Source organism: Talpa occidentalis, unplaced genomic scaffold (assembly GCF_014898055.3).
Source record: "Talpa occidentalis isolate TD23 unplaced genomic scaffold, MPIMG_talOcc4v2.1 talOcc4.2, whole genome shotgun sequence".
NCBI lineage: Eukaryota > Metazoa > Chordata > Mammalia > Eulipotyphla > Talpidae > Talpa > Talpa occidentalis.
In genome coordinates this window covers 19,960,334-19,974,762 of record NW_023602073.1, presented here as the reverse complement: position 1 = coordinate 19,974,762, position 14,429 = coordinate 19,960,334, and positions in this window count along the sequence as shown.

Here is a 14,429-nt window from a genome sequence, read left to right as displayed (position 1 = left end):
TCCAATCCATGAGCAGGGGATGTCTTTCCATTTCTGTGTGTCTTCTTCTATATCTTTTAACAGTGTTTTATAGTTTTCTTTGTATAGGTCCTTTACCTCTTTTGTTAGATTTATTCCCAAGTATTTGATTTTTTTTTTGTTTGATAATAACAGGGATTTTTTTTTATTTCTTCTTCAGATTTATTGTTTGCGTATAGGAAGGCTACTGACTTTAGTGTATTGATGTTGTATCCTGCCACTTTACTGAACTGATTGATGAGTTGAATTAGTTTTCTGTGGATTTTTGGGGTTCTCTATGTATATTATCATATCATCTGCAAATAGTGATAGTTTGACTTCTTCTTTTCCTATTTGAATTCCTTGTATGTCTTTCTTTTGTCTTATTGCTCTGGCTAGGACTTCCAGTATTATATTGAAAAGCAGTGGTGAGTGTGTACATCCTTGTCTTGTTCCAGATCTTAATGGAAATGCTTTCAGCTTTTCACCATTGAGAATGATACTGGCTGTTGGCTTGTCATATATAGCCTTTATGATGTTGAGGTATGTTCCTTGTATCCCAAGAATTTCAAGGGCTTTTATCATGAATGGGTATTGCACTTTGTCGAAAGCTTTCTCAGCATCTATTGATGTTATCATATGGTTTTTATATTTCTTTTTGTTGATGTGTTGGATAACGTTGATTGATTTTCGGACGTTGAACCATCCTTGTGCCCTGGAATGAATCCTACTTGGTCGTGGTGAATTAGCTTATAGATACATTGCTGGATTCTGATAGCTAAAATTTTATTGAGGATTTTTGCATCAGTGTTCATTAGGGAGATTGGCCAGTAGTTTTCCTTTTTTTGTGTTGTCCTTGTTCGGTTTTGGTATTAGTGTAATGTTGGCTTCATAGAACGTGTTTGGTATTGCCCCTTCCTTCTAAATTTTTTGGAAGAGTTTGTGAAGGATAGGCACTAATTTTTTTCCATTCCATTGGTTTATATGTCTGTTTTTGTTCCAGGACCATGCTGTTTTTGTTTTTATGGCTTTATATATAATATGAAATCTGGGAGTGTAATACCTTCATTTTTGCACCTTTTAGTCAAGAGAGCATTGACTATTGAGGTTTTTTTGTGTGATTCCATATGAATTTCAGCAATATTTGTTCTATTTCTTTGAAGAATGTCATTGAGATATTTAAAGGAATTATGTTGAATGTGTGAATTTTTTTTGATAGCCATATTGTTTAATCTTTATGTGTTTTTTGTCTGGCTAGTATAACTATAATAATTATTATGAAAATACATCATTGTTTCAAGGTTAAGCCCAAACTGAATATTTAACTGGCATCACTACATTATCACAAAATAGGTCTGTATGCCTTGCTATCATTCACAAATGCAAGCTTTTCCATTTCTTTAAAATAGAAATGGTTTCTATGTAAACTATCATTTTAACACAATAATTCACCTACCAATCTATTGCACAGTTGTGAACTCAGAATACCATGCAAAGGTATAATTTAATTCTTCCATTGTGCATATGTATCTGTGTTCCCAATTCAGAGAATAAATCTACTCTTTAGTTGATTTGAAAATTATTTGTAGATATTGGATGGCATGGAAAAACAAAAATATGTCTTTGAAATAATCACACTCTAAAAGTGTGTAGACTTGCAAACTGTTGACCTCATTTTAAAGGACATACAGATTAAAACTAAGAAAAACTGAAAAATTTAAGTCTCTTTCAATACATAATTGGCTATGGAAAATCCTGTGGTTATTTTCCCATGTCTGAAGGGTAGATATGGATTTGCAGGATTGTATCTGCCTTTTCACATATTGAGAAAAGAAATATTAAAATTGTAAATAGCAAAGAACTCTAAAATATTTTCATAGCTGGATGATAGAGAACAACCACAACAACAACAACAAAAAAAAAAAACCTGAAAAAACCTAAACCAAAACTCACCTTAAAAATATGACTGGATTGTTTCCAAAGCTTAGCTATTGTAAATAGTGCTGCTATAAACATAGGGGTGCAGGTGCTCTTTGGAATGATGTTTCTGTGTCCTTTGGGTAAATACCTAGGAGTGGAATTGCTGGATCATATGGAAGCTCTATGTTTAGTAGGTCCAGAAATCTCCACACAGCTCTCCATAGTGGTTGGACCAGTTTGCACTCCCACCAACAGTGCACAAGAGTTCCTTTTTCTCCACATCCTCGCCAACATTTGTTGTTGCTAGTTTTTTTAATATGTGCCATTCTCACTGGTGTGAGATGGTATCTCATGGTAGTTTTGATTTGCATTTCCCTGATTACAAGTGATGTTGAACATTTTTTCATATGTCTGTTGGCCATTTGCATTTCCTCTTCAGAGAAGTTTCTTTTTAGCTCTTCTGCCCATTTTTTGACTGGATTATTTTCTTTGTTGTTGCTGAGTCTCATCAGCTCTTTGCAGATTTTTGTGATCAGTCCTTTATCATTAGTGTTGGGTGCAAAAATGTTCTCCCAGTTGGTGGGGTTTCTCTTTGTTTTTGTTATTGTCTCTTTTGCTGTGCAGAAGCTCTTTAATTTGATGTAGTCCTTATAGCAGGAATCTAGAAAACTTAAATAAGGACCAGGAAAATGAATATAAGAAAGTGAAAATCAAATCAACAAAAAACTATGAACCAGAGACACTTTTTGGGGGGTGGGGGCGGGAGGGGAAGGATTGGGGTCAGAATGGGGCATTTGCAATTGTATGGGGGAATATAAAAATAAAATTTAATATTAAAAAAAAAAGAAAGAGTAAAAAAAAATATATGACTGGAGAACTAGGGCTACTAGAAGTAGTGAGAGCGTAGAGATGGGCACTCACAGATTATTGTGGTATTTAAACATTCATCCCACATGAGTGACAATTAACCCATTGCAAAGAAATGATTTAATGAGATTTTTGCCATGTGGCCTCAGTAAATAGCTCACAGAGTATTTTGAGATTCATAGAGCCTTAGTGGTGCTCTACATGGTTGTTGGCTGCTGAGAATCTGGTTGTTCTCATCCATTCATAGATGTCAGGTGATAGCCCAACTCCAGGTAACTCAGGACAAACTGAGAAAAGAATCATGATTTTTTTGTTTCCATCATCCTGGCAGAAATGATCACTGAAGGATTATGTTGACTTTGTTGAAATTGTGGCAGGTTTTTCCCACATGATTTCATGGGATGAGATATTAATCTATTATATTTGAAGAAGTAACATTTATAGAGCTTTTGTGTGTGTATTTTTGTTATTTAGATAGCACATACTTATGACAATAATCTAATATGACAACTTTCTTTATGCTCATTTTCTTTATTGGCTTTAAAATTTTGATTGACTGTATTATGTTTGGTTAAACAAAGCTAACAATCAAGTGTTCACCATCACCCTGGCCCCACCCAAAGGCACAGTAGAGAATTACGATACAGCTGGGCTGGTCCTGTAGAAATTCTTCCCAGGAAAAATTGTTTCCTGTGAAAAAAGCGATTTAGAAATTACTGCCTCTGGACAAATCAGTAACTTCAAAGACACACTACCTTCATGGTATGGCAGGGCCAAATTCCCAGTGTCCCAAAGATAAAACCTTAAATAAGGAAAAATCTTAACAACTGTTCCTTTTTTCCTCAATGCATAGAAGGCATCACATAAATACATGAGATCAAACACTATTCAGATCTTGAAATGTTATCCTTACAAATTAGAAAAAAATCCTCTTCAGAGGATACAAGTTCAGGCAGCTTTTCTGGAATTATCTGGTGGTTGTTCCCAGCCTTGAGTCCTCAGTCTTCATTCTTTCATAAATTCAGTTAATATTTGCTTGTCTCAATTTATTTATGTCAACAGTTTTCCAAAAATATTTTGAATTTTTCTCCCAGTGAAGAAATTAACAGAGGTGCTTCAACAAAACAGGTCAGCTTTGTCCTCTGGAAAACTTTTCTGAGAGCTGCCTTCATGGGTTTATTTCTCAAGCTGTAGATCATTGGGTTGAGTGTTGGGGTACAACTGTGTACATAATAGTGAGAAAAAGGTCCAGTGCTCTTGGAGAGTCATAAGGTGGCCTGAAAAATTCAGAGGCACAAGTAGAAATAAATAAAGTGACAACAGTGAGGTGGGGAAGGCAAGTGGAAAAGGCCTTAGCTCTGCCCTCAGCAGATGGCATCCTCAGCACAGTAGAGAATATCTGTATGTAGGACAGTCCAATGAAGATAATGCAAGGAAAGGCCATAAGAGCCAAAAAAGCAGTGACCCCAACCTCATTCATATAGTCATTGGAACAAGAGAGTTTCAGGAGCTGCGGGATGTCGCAGAAGAATTGGTGAATCTGGGAACCACAAAAGTGCATGGAGAAAGTGCCAGCTGTGTGCATGGCTCCGGAAATGACCCCACTGATCCAGACACCTAGGACTCCATGGACACATTTGCTGACATGCATGATGATTTCGTAGCGCAGTGGAAAGCAGATGGCCACATAACGATCATAAGACATCACTGTGAGCATGGACAGGTCAGCAATGCCACATAGAGTGAAAGCAAAGCACTGCACTATGCATTCCCAGAGGGAAATGTAGCCACTGTGCATGAAAGAGTTGTAAATGGACCTTGGCACAGTCACAGAAATGTAGCACAGATCCAGAAAGGAGAGATGTTTCAGGAAGAAATACATGGGTGAGTGGAGACTATTGTCCATGGAAGTTGCAGTGATAATGAGGATATTGCCGGTTAATGCCATCATGTATAAGACTAAGAATAGAGAAGCAAGGCCAAGTTCTAGCTCAGGCTTTGCTGAAAATCCCACCAAAGAAAGCCACTCATAGTGAAATTAGCCATAGTCCTTCTTAATTTCCCAGTGATGTTGGCTATAAGACAAAAAATGATCCATGAAAACAATTTCTGTGACTTAACCTATTAACATTCCCTGTACTCAATCAAGTTTTGCAAGAGGCCAGTTGAAGAATCACCACTTCAGCACAAATGTGAAATAGTTCTGAAATTCAATAATAATGTCAAACAATTTTAAAATACTCTGACTCAATTATGGAAATATGTATAACGAGTTTCTAAATTTTAACATAGCCCATTTCAAAGAAAATGAATGGTGAATGTATATAATATAATTAATAATATATCTCTAAAATATATCCTTGTTAATGGAGCTGTGGAACATTGATGTTGGTTTACATTAAAATGTTTTATATAGTCCATGCTGAATTTTCCCTGAGGATTGACTAGATGAAATCAGGAGACTGAACATCTGGTTGTGACAAGAATCATGGTCTTATTATGCCCTTTCTTTCTTATTTTTATATATTATTTTTGAACCCTTGTGAACATGGAATATGTGGTTATTTTGTTCTCATTAAAATATATGATCCACCTGAATATTTTAATGTTTCTATCCCATTTGAACAAGTTATTCATCATCTCTGATGTGGAAAGCGCCTCATATTTCTAAAGTCGCAATGATAAGAGTCAATAAATAATATGAACAATGAATATCAGAGAGTGTCATCCCATCACACATTTACACTGAATTATTGCTAAGAGGGTTACATAAAGAGAGGCATTGCTAGGAAGGCTACTCTACAAAATATTTCTGAAAACTAAGAAGCCTATATGCTTCTTCCAGATTCCTCATATCCATTTATTCTCATAGCTCATTCAAAGTATTTCATATTTTACAAGTAAGTACCAGTTGCTGGATCTCTCATCCACTCAAAAGCAGTAACTTCTTGGCTTTCTATTTTTCCATGTAATCTATCTTTTGAGAATCTAAGAAAACTCACCAGAGCATATTCAACAGAAGGAGAAGCTGTCAGTGTGAGCAGCTGACATTTAGCTTAAAGTACTGTCTCTGAGTTCAGTCACATTTAGAAAAATCTGAAGGTATAGAAAAAAAAGTCCATTTCAACCCTTCTTTGGCCTCTGGAGCTTAGACTATGAAATCTCTTTGGCACAAGCAGAGTGTTTTGTTGCTGTGGGTATTTGTCATTCTCAGTAAATACCTTGGACCAAAACTTACAATTATATTCATTGATCCTACAGAGTATTTCCCTGTTGTTTGACTTAATCATTATACCTACTTACCTGAAACTTTTACTTATTACAAAATATTTCATAATGATTAAAACCTTGAAGGGGCATCTAAACATGTGGGAAAGCATAAACCATAAATTCACTGACATCTCCCTTAGTGAGAACTTGAAACCAAAAATTACAAACAATAGAGAAACAAAAAGTTTATTTATATCAGCCTTAGAGATGACTCTGAGACTGGACTCCAACATAAAGGGAAACTGAACACATAATCAGACCAAAGAGCTTCTGCTCAGTGAAAGAAACCATTAGAAGAAAAAGACATCCTACTGAAAGGGAGAGGATATTTGCAAGCCATATGTCAGACAAAAGATTAATATCCAGGGCCTCCCTTGGTGGTGCAGGCAGTTGAACGCAGTGCTGTGAAGTTCTCCGCAGCCTCTGCAGCACCGGTTTGATCCCAACCAAACAGTGAGGGTCCCACATGGCGCAGCAGACCTCTCCTGTCTCGCCCGCTGCTCCCCTCAGCAGTATATTTCGTCAGTCTACCTGTTATGTTCCCTACTCTGTCTCTGGTGAATCCTCTCTCCCTCCCGCACATCTGGCCTGTACCCAGTTCTTGTATAAATAAATAAATTAATTAAAAAAGAGATTAATATCCAAAACATATACACAACAAATGCAATTCAAAATAAAAAAAATCTTATAAAAAGAAAGCAAACATTGTAAAAAAATGAACAATGATATAAATATATATATATAAATTATTTTAACAAAAGGCCAGATGATCTGAATAGGTTCTTTTTTTTTCTCAATAGTTTCTTGTCACACAAGACAGATCCAACAGTCTGATGAAAAGATGTACACCTCTGTTTTGTGGGGAACACATATCAAAGCTGCAATGACATCTCATCTCACACATCTGAGAAGCTATTATCCAAGAGACTGAAAACTACAGATGCTGGAGAAGAGGCAAGTAAAGAGAATCTTCATAAACTGGTACATTGATGCAACTACCATGGAGAATAAGATGCAGGATGTTTTCTCCAAAAATTAAAAATAGATCTACAGTACGATCCAGTAATTTCACTTTTGGTTTTCATTCAAATAGTATGAAATTTCTATTTTGAAAAGATACATGTACCTCTATGTTCATTATAGCACTGGTTACAACAACAGCAAAGTGTAGAGATAACATAAATGTCTATCAAAGAATGAGGACTGAAAAAGAGGTGGATATATATACAACAGAATATAACTCAGTCATGACCATCCAGGTGTTAACATGTTTCCTCCAAGAGATAAGTTTATATGACAACAGTACTTTGAATTGTATATAATACAAGACAAGAAGAGCTCTTATGACTGAGCCAAAGGAAACAGAACATGAGACTGAGGTAAGTAAGGAGCTGATAGAGAGTACGGGGAAAAAAGATGGAAATGCTATAGTATTAGAAAGTTACAAAGCAAAAGTAGAATTAAACTGTCATTAGAAGTCATAAAAGAACAGAACCTCCACTGCAAAACCTACTGTTGGTGTGCAGAACACACACTAGAGAAGCTCACAGAACAGGAAGGAATTGGACAGAGAAAAAAGTAGTCAGAGAGTAGTGCTGGCTAAACCAGAGCTGGACTCAGAACATATGCATACTGATGTTTCTCAACAGATGAAAACAAAAAGATTTGCTTGAATATACAAATAAGTACTCATTTGGGCAGAGAAAGAGCCAAGTCCTCATAATACAAAAAACTATCAGCTAATTATTTATCCTTCTCTCAATCTCTATCTCAGTTTCTCTCTCATTCATTCTCTGTCTCTCTCCGTCTCTCTCAGCACTACAGAATTCTTACTCTGTCAGGAATATTTTAAGAAATGGATCCACATATATCTCTTGAACCACTATCTTCATATTCTATCTACCTTTTTGTTACAGTTTTCAAGGTAAGACTGAAATTACATGCTAAACTTAAGTATATAATTAAATTTAGTGTTAGTAGTATTCAGATCATAGCACCAGGAGTTTCACTTTCCAAATTCATGTCCTAGTTTCTCACTTTAATAGCTAGGTGGATCTTGCGCTAACTGCTTACCTCTTTCTAGTTTAGATTCTTTGTGTAAAAATAATGGGAATATTAATAACATAATTTAAAAATTATTAAAAAGAATTAATTATAATCTTTAAGTATGTAGCAATATTCCTTACCATTATTAAGCCCTTATTCAAGGTTACCTTTTTATCATATTATTATCATAACTATTTATACATAAGTCACTATGATTCCAATATTTCAATTAGAAAGATTGTGACCCAATTTATTATTAACCACTGCCAACCAAGGATCATTAGCTTAGAGTACCTAGTCAGCATTAAAACATTAAGTATTAAGCATGAAGGGAAGAATGCAAATGCTTTACTGACAGGTAGTGGTGTGTGACTAGAAATCAAAAGAACCTATAAAGTTTTGTAATTTGTAAGCTAGTTAAGTGGTCCTTGAAAAAGCAAAATGAGTAATTCCACATGACCCAGTTATCCCATTTAACCAAAATATACAAAAACACAAATCCAAAGGGATGTGCACTACCATCCTTATTTCAGTGTTATTAACAGTTGCTGAGACCTGGAAACAACCTCAGTCCCCAGGGGAAGACAATTGGCAAAGAAGATGAGGTCGATGCACATGATAAATCCCTCAGGTATAAATGGCTGGAAAGCTGCCCATATCACAACCTTGTGGACCTTAGATTATTATGTTTAATGAAGTCAGTCAGAGATAGACAAACACCAGACGATTTCCTATGTGTGTTATATACAGAGAAAACAAAGACATGAACTAAATAAAACAAAATAATTTTAGGAGTAACTAGTGGTTAGCAGAAGGGAAGGGAAAGAGGGAAGGTGAATCAGGTAAAATGTGTCAATTATGTGGAGGACAGAATCAGAGCTCTAGTGCTGACCTTAATGTAGTATATTACACAAGTTGATTTTTAATGGTGTACACCTGAAATATTTATAATATTATAATGCAGTATTATTACCATTAAAGAAGTGGATTTTAATATTTTTTTTAAAAATATGTGCAAAGCCATTACACTAAAAACCATATATTATGGAGGAAAGAATTTTTAAAGACATAAGTAAGTACAAAAATATCTTGGTCATGTGGAGACATGATCTTTTCATTTACCTGCTCAATCTATAAATTTAATGTAATTTCAGTCCATATTTCAGCAAGTATATTTTGCAATGGGTAAACATTTTAAAGCTTATAAGGATATAGAAAGAATCAGGAAAAGCATAGACAATCTGGAAGAATAGAGTAGGAAACTTAGTCTTTAATATACCAACCTACTGTGAAACTACAGTTATTAACAGCTTCATATTATAAGCATGAACAAATAACGTCATCTGAGCAGATTAGAATCCCACACCTATAACATCGTTTGACAAAACACAGGTGAAATGCATCAGAAAACAACAGTTCTCCATAACACTGTGTCAGTGGGATAGCTCTTTGAATATAAATGAACCTACACTTTATGCAAAAAAATTTTAAAAAGGATCATTGAATGTGAAGAATAAAGCAGTAACCATTTACTGTAACTATTAATGTCTGTTATTTATAGTTTCAATAGGATATTCTATTTTTAATTCATTTTACATATTGCCCAAATTTTGATTTGTTTCTGATTTCTGAAGATTTTTTCTTTATTAATTTGGGGGGCATATTTTTTTCAATATTGCCTATTGACAGTGACTTCAAAGCATGGAAACAGATCAAGTAGAAAATTTTCGGGAAATTTCAATAACTTTTAACCTTAATTTTTTTTTTTTATAAATTTTATTGTTATATTCCCATACAATTGCAGCCCCCCCCATTCTGACCCCAATCCCTCCCCTCCCGCCCCCGCCCCCCTAAAAGTGTCTCTGGTTCATAGTTTTTTGTTGATTTTGATTTTCACTTTCTTATAGTTATTCATTTCCTGGTCCCTTATTTAAGTTTCTAGATTCCTGCTATGAGTGAGACCATCCGGTATTTTTCTTTTTCTTTTTGGCTTATTTCGCTGAGCATGATCCCTTCCAGCGCCATCCATGTTGCTGCAAATTGCATGTGTTTATCTTTTTTGAATGCTGAGTAATATTCCATGGTATATATGTACACACTTTCTTGATCCAGTCATCTATTTTTGGGCATTTGGGTTGTTTCCAAAGCTTAGCTATTGTAAACAGTGCTGCTATAAACATAGGGGTGCAGGTGTTCTTTGGAATTGATGTTTCTGTGTCCTTTGGGTAAAATCCTAGGAGTGGAATTGCTGGATCATATGGAAGCTCTATGTTAGTAGGTCCAGAAATCTCCACACAGCTCTCCACAGTGGTTGACCAGTTTGCACTCCCACCAACAGTGCAGAAGAGTTCCTTTTTCTCCACACCCTCGCCAACATTGTTGTTGCTAGTTTTTTTAATATGTGCCATTCTCACTGGTGTAAGATGTATCTCATGGTAGTTTTGATTTGCATTTCCCTGATGGCAAGTGATGTTGAACATTTTTCATATGCCTGTTGGCCATTTGCATTTCCTCTTCAGAGAAGTTTCTTTTTAGCTCTTCTGCCTTTTTTGACTGGATTATTTTCTTTGTTGTTGTTGAGTCTCATCAGCTCTTTGCAGATTTTTGTGATCAGTCCTTTATCATTAGTGTTGGTGCAAAAATGTTCTCCAGTTGGTGGGGTTTCTCTTTGTTTTTGTTATTGTCTCTTTTGCTGTGCAAAAGCTCTTTAATTTGATGTAGTCCCAGCTGTTTATCTTTTCCTTCACATCACTGCTTTGGGTGATGTGTCTGTAAAGATGTCTTTGATGTGCAGATCACGTAGTGTTTCGCCTATATTTCCTTCTATATATTTTTTGGTTTCAGGTCTTATGTCTATAGTTCTTTAATCCATTTTGAGTTGATTTTTGTGTATGGTGTGAGGTAGTGGTCAAGCTTCATTCTTTTGCATGTAGCGACCCAGTTTTCCAGCACCATTTATTGAACAAACTTTCTTTTGCCCAAAGCATATCTTTGCTCCTTTGTCAAAGATTAGTTGACCATAAATCTGTGGGTTTATTTCTGGATTTTCTATTCGATTCCATTGGTCTGTATGTCTTCTTGTTCCATACCATGCAGTTTTGATGATTATGGCTTTGTAGTATAAGTTTGAAGTCTGGGAGTGTATGCCTCCATTCCCTTTCTTTTTTTTCAGGAGAGCTTTGGCTATTCGGGGTTTTTTGTGATTCCATATGAATTTCATCAATAATTTTTCTATTTCTTTGAAGAATGACATTGAAATTTTGATTGGGATAGCATTGAATCTGTATATTGCTTTTGGAAGGATGGCCATTTTAATAATGTTTATTCTTCCAATCACGAGCAGGGGATGTCTCTCCATTTCTGTGTCTTCTTCTATTTCTTTAACAGTGTTCTTATAGTTTTCTTTGTATAGGTCCTTTATCTCTTTTGTTAGATTTATTCCCAAATATTTGATTTTTTTTGTTTCAATAACAAAAGGGATGGTTTTTTTGATTTCTTCTTCTTCAGATTTATTGTTTTGTGTATAGGAAGCTACTGACTTTTGCATTGTTGATTTTGTATCTGCCACTTTACTGAACTGATTGATGAGTTGAATTAGCTTTTCTGTGGAGTTTTTGGGTTCTCTATGTATAATATCATATCGTCTGCAAATAGTGATAGTTTGACTTCTTCTTTTCCTATTTGGATTCCTTGGATGTCTTTCTCTTGTCTTATTGCCCTGGCTAGGACTTCCAGTATTATATTGAAAAGCAGTGGTGAGAGTGGACATCCTTGTCTTGTTCCAGATCTAATGGAATTGCTTTCAGCTTTCACCATTGAGAATGATGCTGGCTGTTGGCTTGTCATAGATGCCTTTATGATGTTGAGGTATGTTCCTTGTATCCAAAATTTCAAGGGATTTTATCATGAATGGGTGCTTGCACTTTGTCGAAAGCTTTCTCAGCATCTATTGATATTATCATATGGTTTTTATATTCTTTTTGTTGATGTTGGATAACGTTGATTGATTTTCGGATGTTAAACCATCCTTGTGCCCCTGGAATGAATCCAACTTGGTCGTGGTGAATTATCTTATGGATACATGTTGGATTCTGATGGCTAAATTTTATTGAGGATTTTTTGCATCAGTGTTCATTAGGGAGATTGGCCTGTAGTTTTTCCTTTTTAGTGTTGTCCTTGTTCGGTTTGGTATTAGTGTAATGTTGGCTTCATAGAACGTGTTTGTATTGTCCCTTTCTTCTCAATTTTTTGGAAGAGTTTGTGAAAGGATAGGCACTAATTCGTCTCTGAATGTTGGTAGAATTCATTTTGTAAATCCATCAGGTCCTGGGCTTTTGTTTTGGGGAGGTTTTTGATTACCATTTCAATTTCGCTAATTGTAATTGGTCTGTTTAGGTGTTCTATTTCTTCTTTATCTAGCTTTGGGTGATTGTAGAGTTGTAGGAATTTGTCCATCTCCTCTAGATTATTAACTTATTTCCATATAACTGTTCATAGTAGTTACTGATTATTCTTTTGATTTCTGCTGTGTCCGTTGTGATTTCTCCTCTTTCATGATGATCCTGTTATATTTTGTGCTTTCTCCCTTTTTTCCTTTGTGAGCCTGGCTAGGGTGTTTGTCTATTTTATTGATTTTTCAAGAACCAGCTCTTGGTTTCATTGATCTTTGGATTGTTTTTTTAGTTTCAATTTCATTTATTTTCTGCTCTGTTTTTATTATTTTCTTTCTTCTACTGGTTTTGGGGTTTTTGTTGTTCTTTTTCTAGATCTTTGAGCTCGAGATTAGGTTGTTTCTTTGAGTTCTTTCTTGTTTTTTGATGTGAGCTTCTATTGCTATATATTTTCTCTTATTACTGCTTTTGCTGCATCCCATACATTTAGGATATTGGTGTCCTCCTTGTCGTTCATTAATTTTATACATTAGTCTTTTCTGTTTCTATCACTTATTATTCACTCTCTCATATTTTATCACTTTGTTTTATTTTTTTATTTGATGGAATCATATTTTTGTGTTAGAAAAACTATCAGTTCACTGATCTCTATTTTTATGTACTGATTAATTTCTACATTGATATTCAAATTTTGAACACTTCCCATTATACTCATATAAGTACTTTCTACCTATTTTTCAATATAACTATTTGGGGGTAGCATATTATTCTTTAATAATAGTTGTACTTCTTTGAGTTATTTATCATTTAGAAACATGTATTTCTGAGATGCTCACAGATCTTGTATTATTTAAATGTCCCGCCCCACATAGTAGCAATTAATGCATTGATCTTAACAGACAAATAAATGGTATAATGAGGTTTTGCAGATTGCTCTGGACACTTTGATGTTGACAGACCTTATGGAGCTCTGAATGGCCAATGGGTGCTGACAGTCAGGTGGTTCTCATCAGTATAAAGATATCATGTGAAATCCAAATACAGTGCAACTCGGAAAAAAATGGAAAGAACTTCATATTCACTGTTGTCCATCATTCAGACAGAGATGGATGAAATTGTCTACTGCTTTAAATTTATGGAAATTTCCTTTTCTCATGCCTGACTGTGGAATTTTTAATCTACTATGTTTGCAAGACACTGTTTAAAAACTGTATTTGTGTATGTGTGGCCTATTTCTGTTATTCAGATATCCCGTTTTTTTGATAACTTCTCCACATGAGTGCTTTCCCTATACTCATGTCTCTATTTAACTTAAATTCTTGCTTGGTTACTTTACACTGGTTAACTAATTTAGCAATAAATGGTCCCAAATTAAATGGCACAAGTCTAGAGTTAAGATGCATCTGCCTTGGTCTGTGCCAGGAAAAATTGCTCATTAGGGGTGGTGGGGGTGGGGGGTATGGGGAATTCCACTATATACAAAGAATTATAGAAACTGCTGCTTCTGTGAAATTAGTAAATTCAAACAATAACAGACTTCAAGTTTTACCGCGATCACTAAAACTCCCAGCCCATAAAATAAAGCTCTCAATAGGGTAAATGTTTTACAACCTTCTTGTCTTCCTCAGTGCACAGAGAATGTCAGCTACATACACCAGATAACAGCCACAATCTGAAATATTTTCCCTTGCGATATTGCATACAATCCTCATTGAAGAAGCTCAACATTCAGGTAACTTATCCAGAACTATCTGAAAGTTGTTACTGGACTGTCTTCAGCCTTGATCTTTTCATAAACTCAATTTTCTCTTGTCTCAATTTATATGTCAACAGCTTTCCCAATATATGTCGAACTTTTCTCCTCACCAACTATCAACAAATGAGCCTCAACAGAAGAGTCAGGCTTGTCTTCTCTGGAAAACCTTTCTTAGAGCTGCC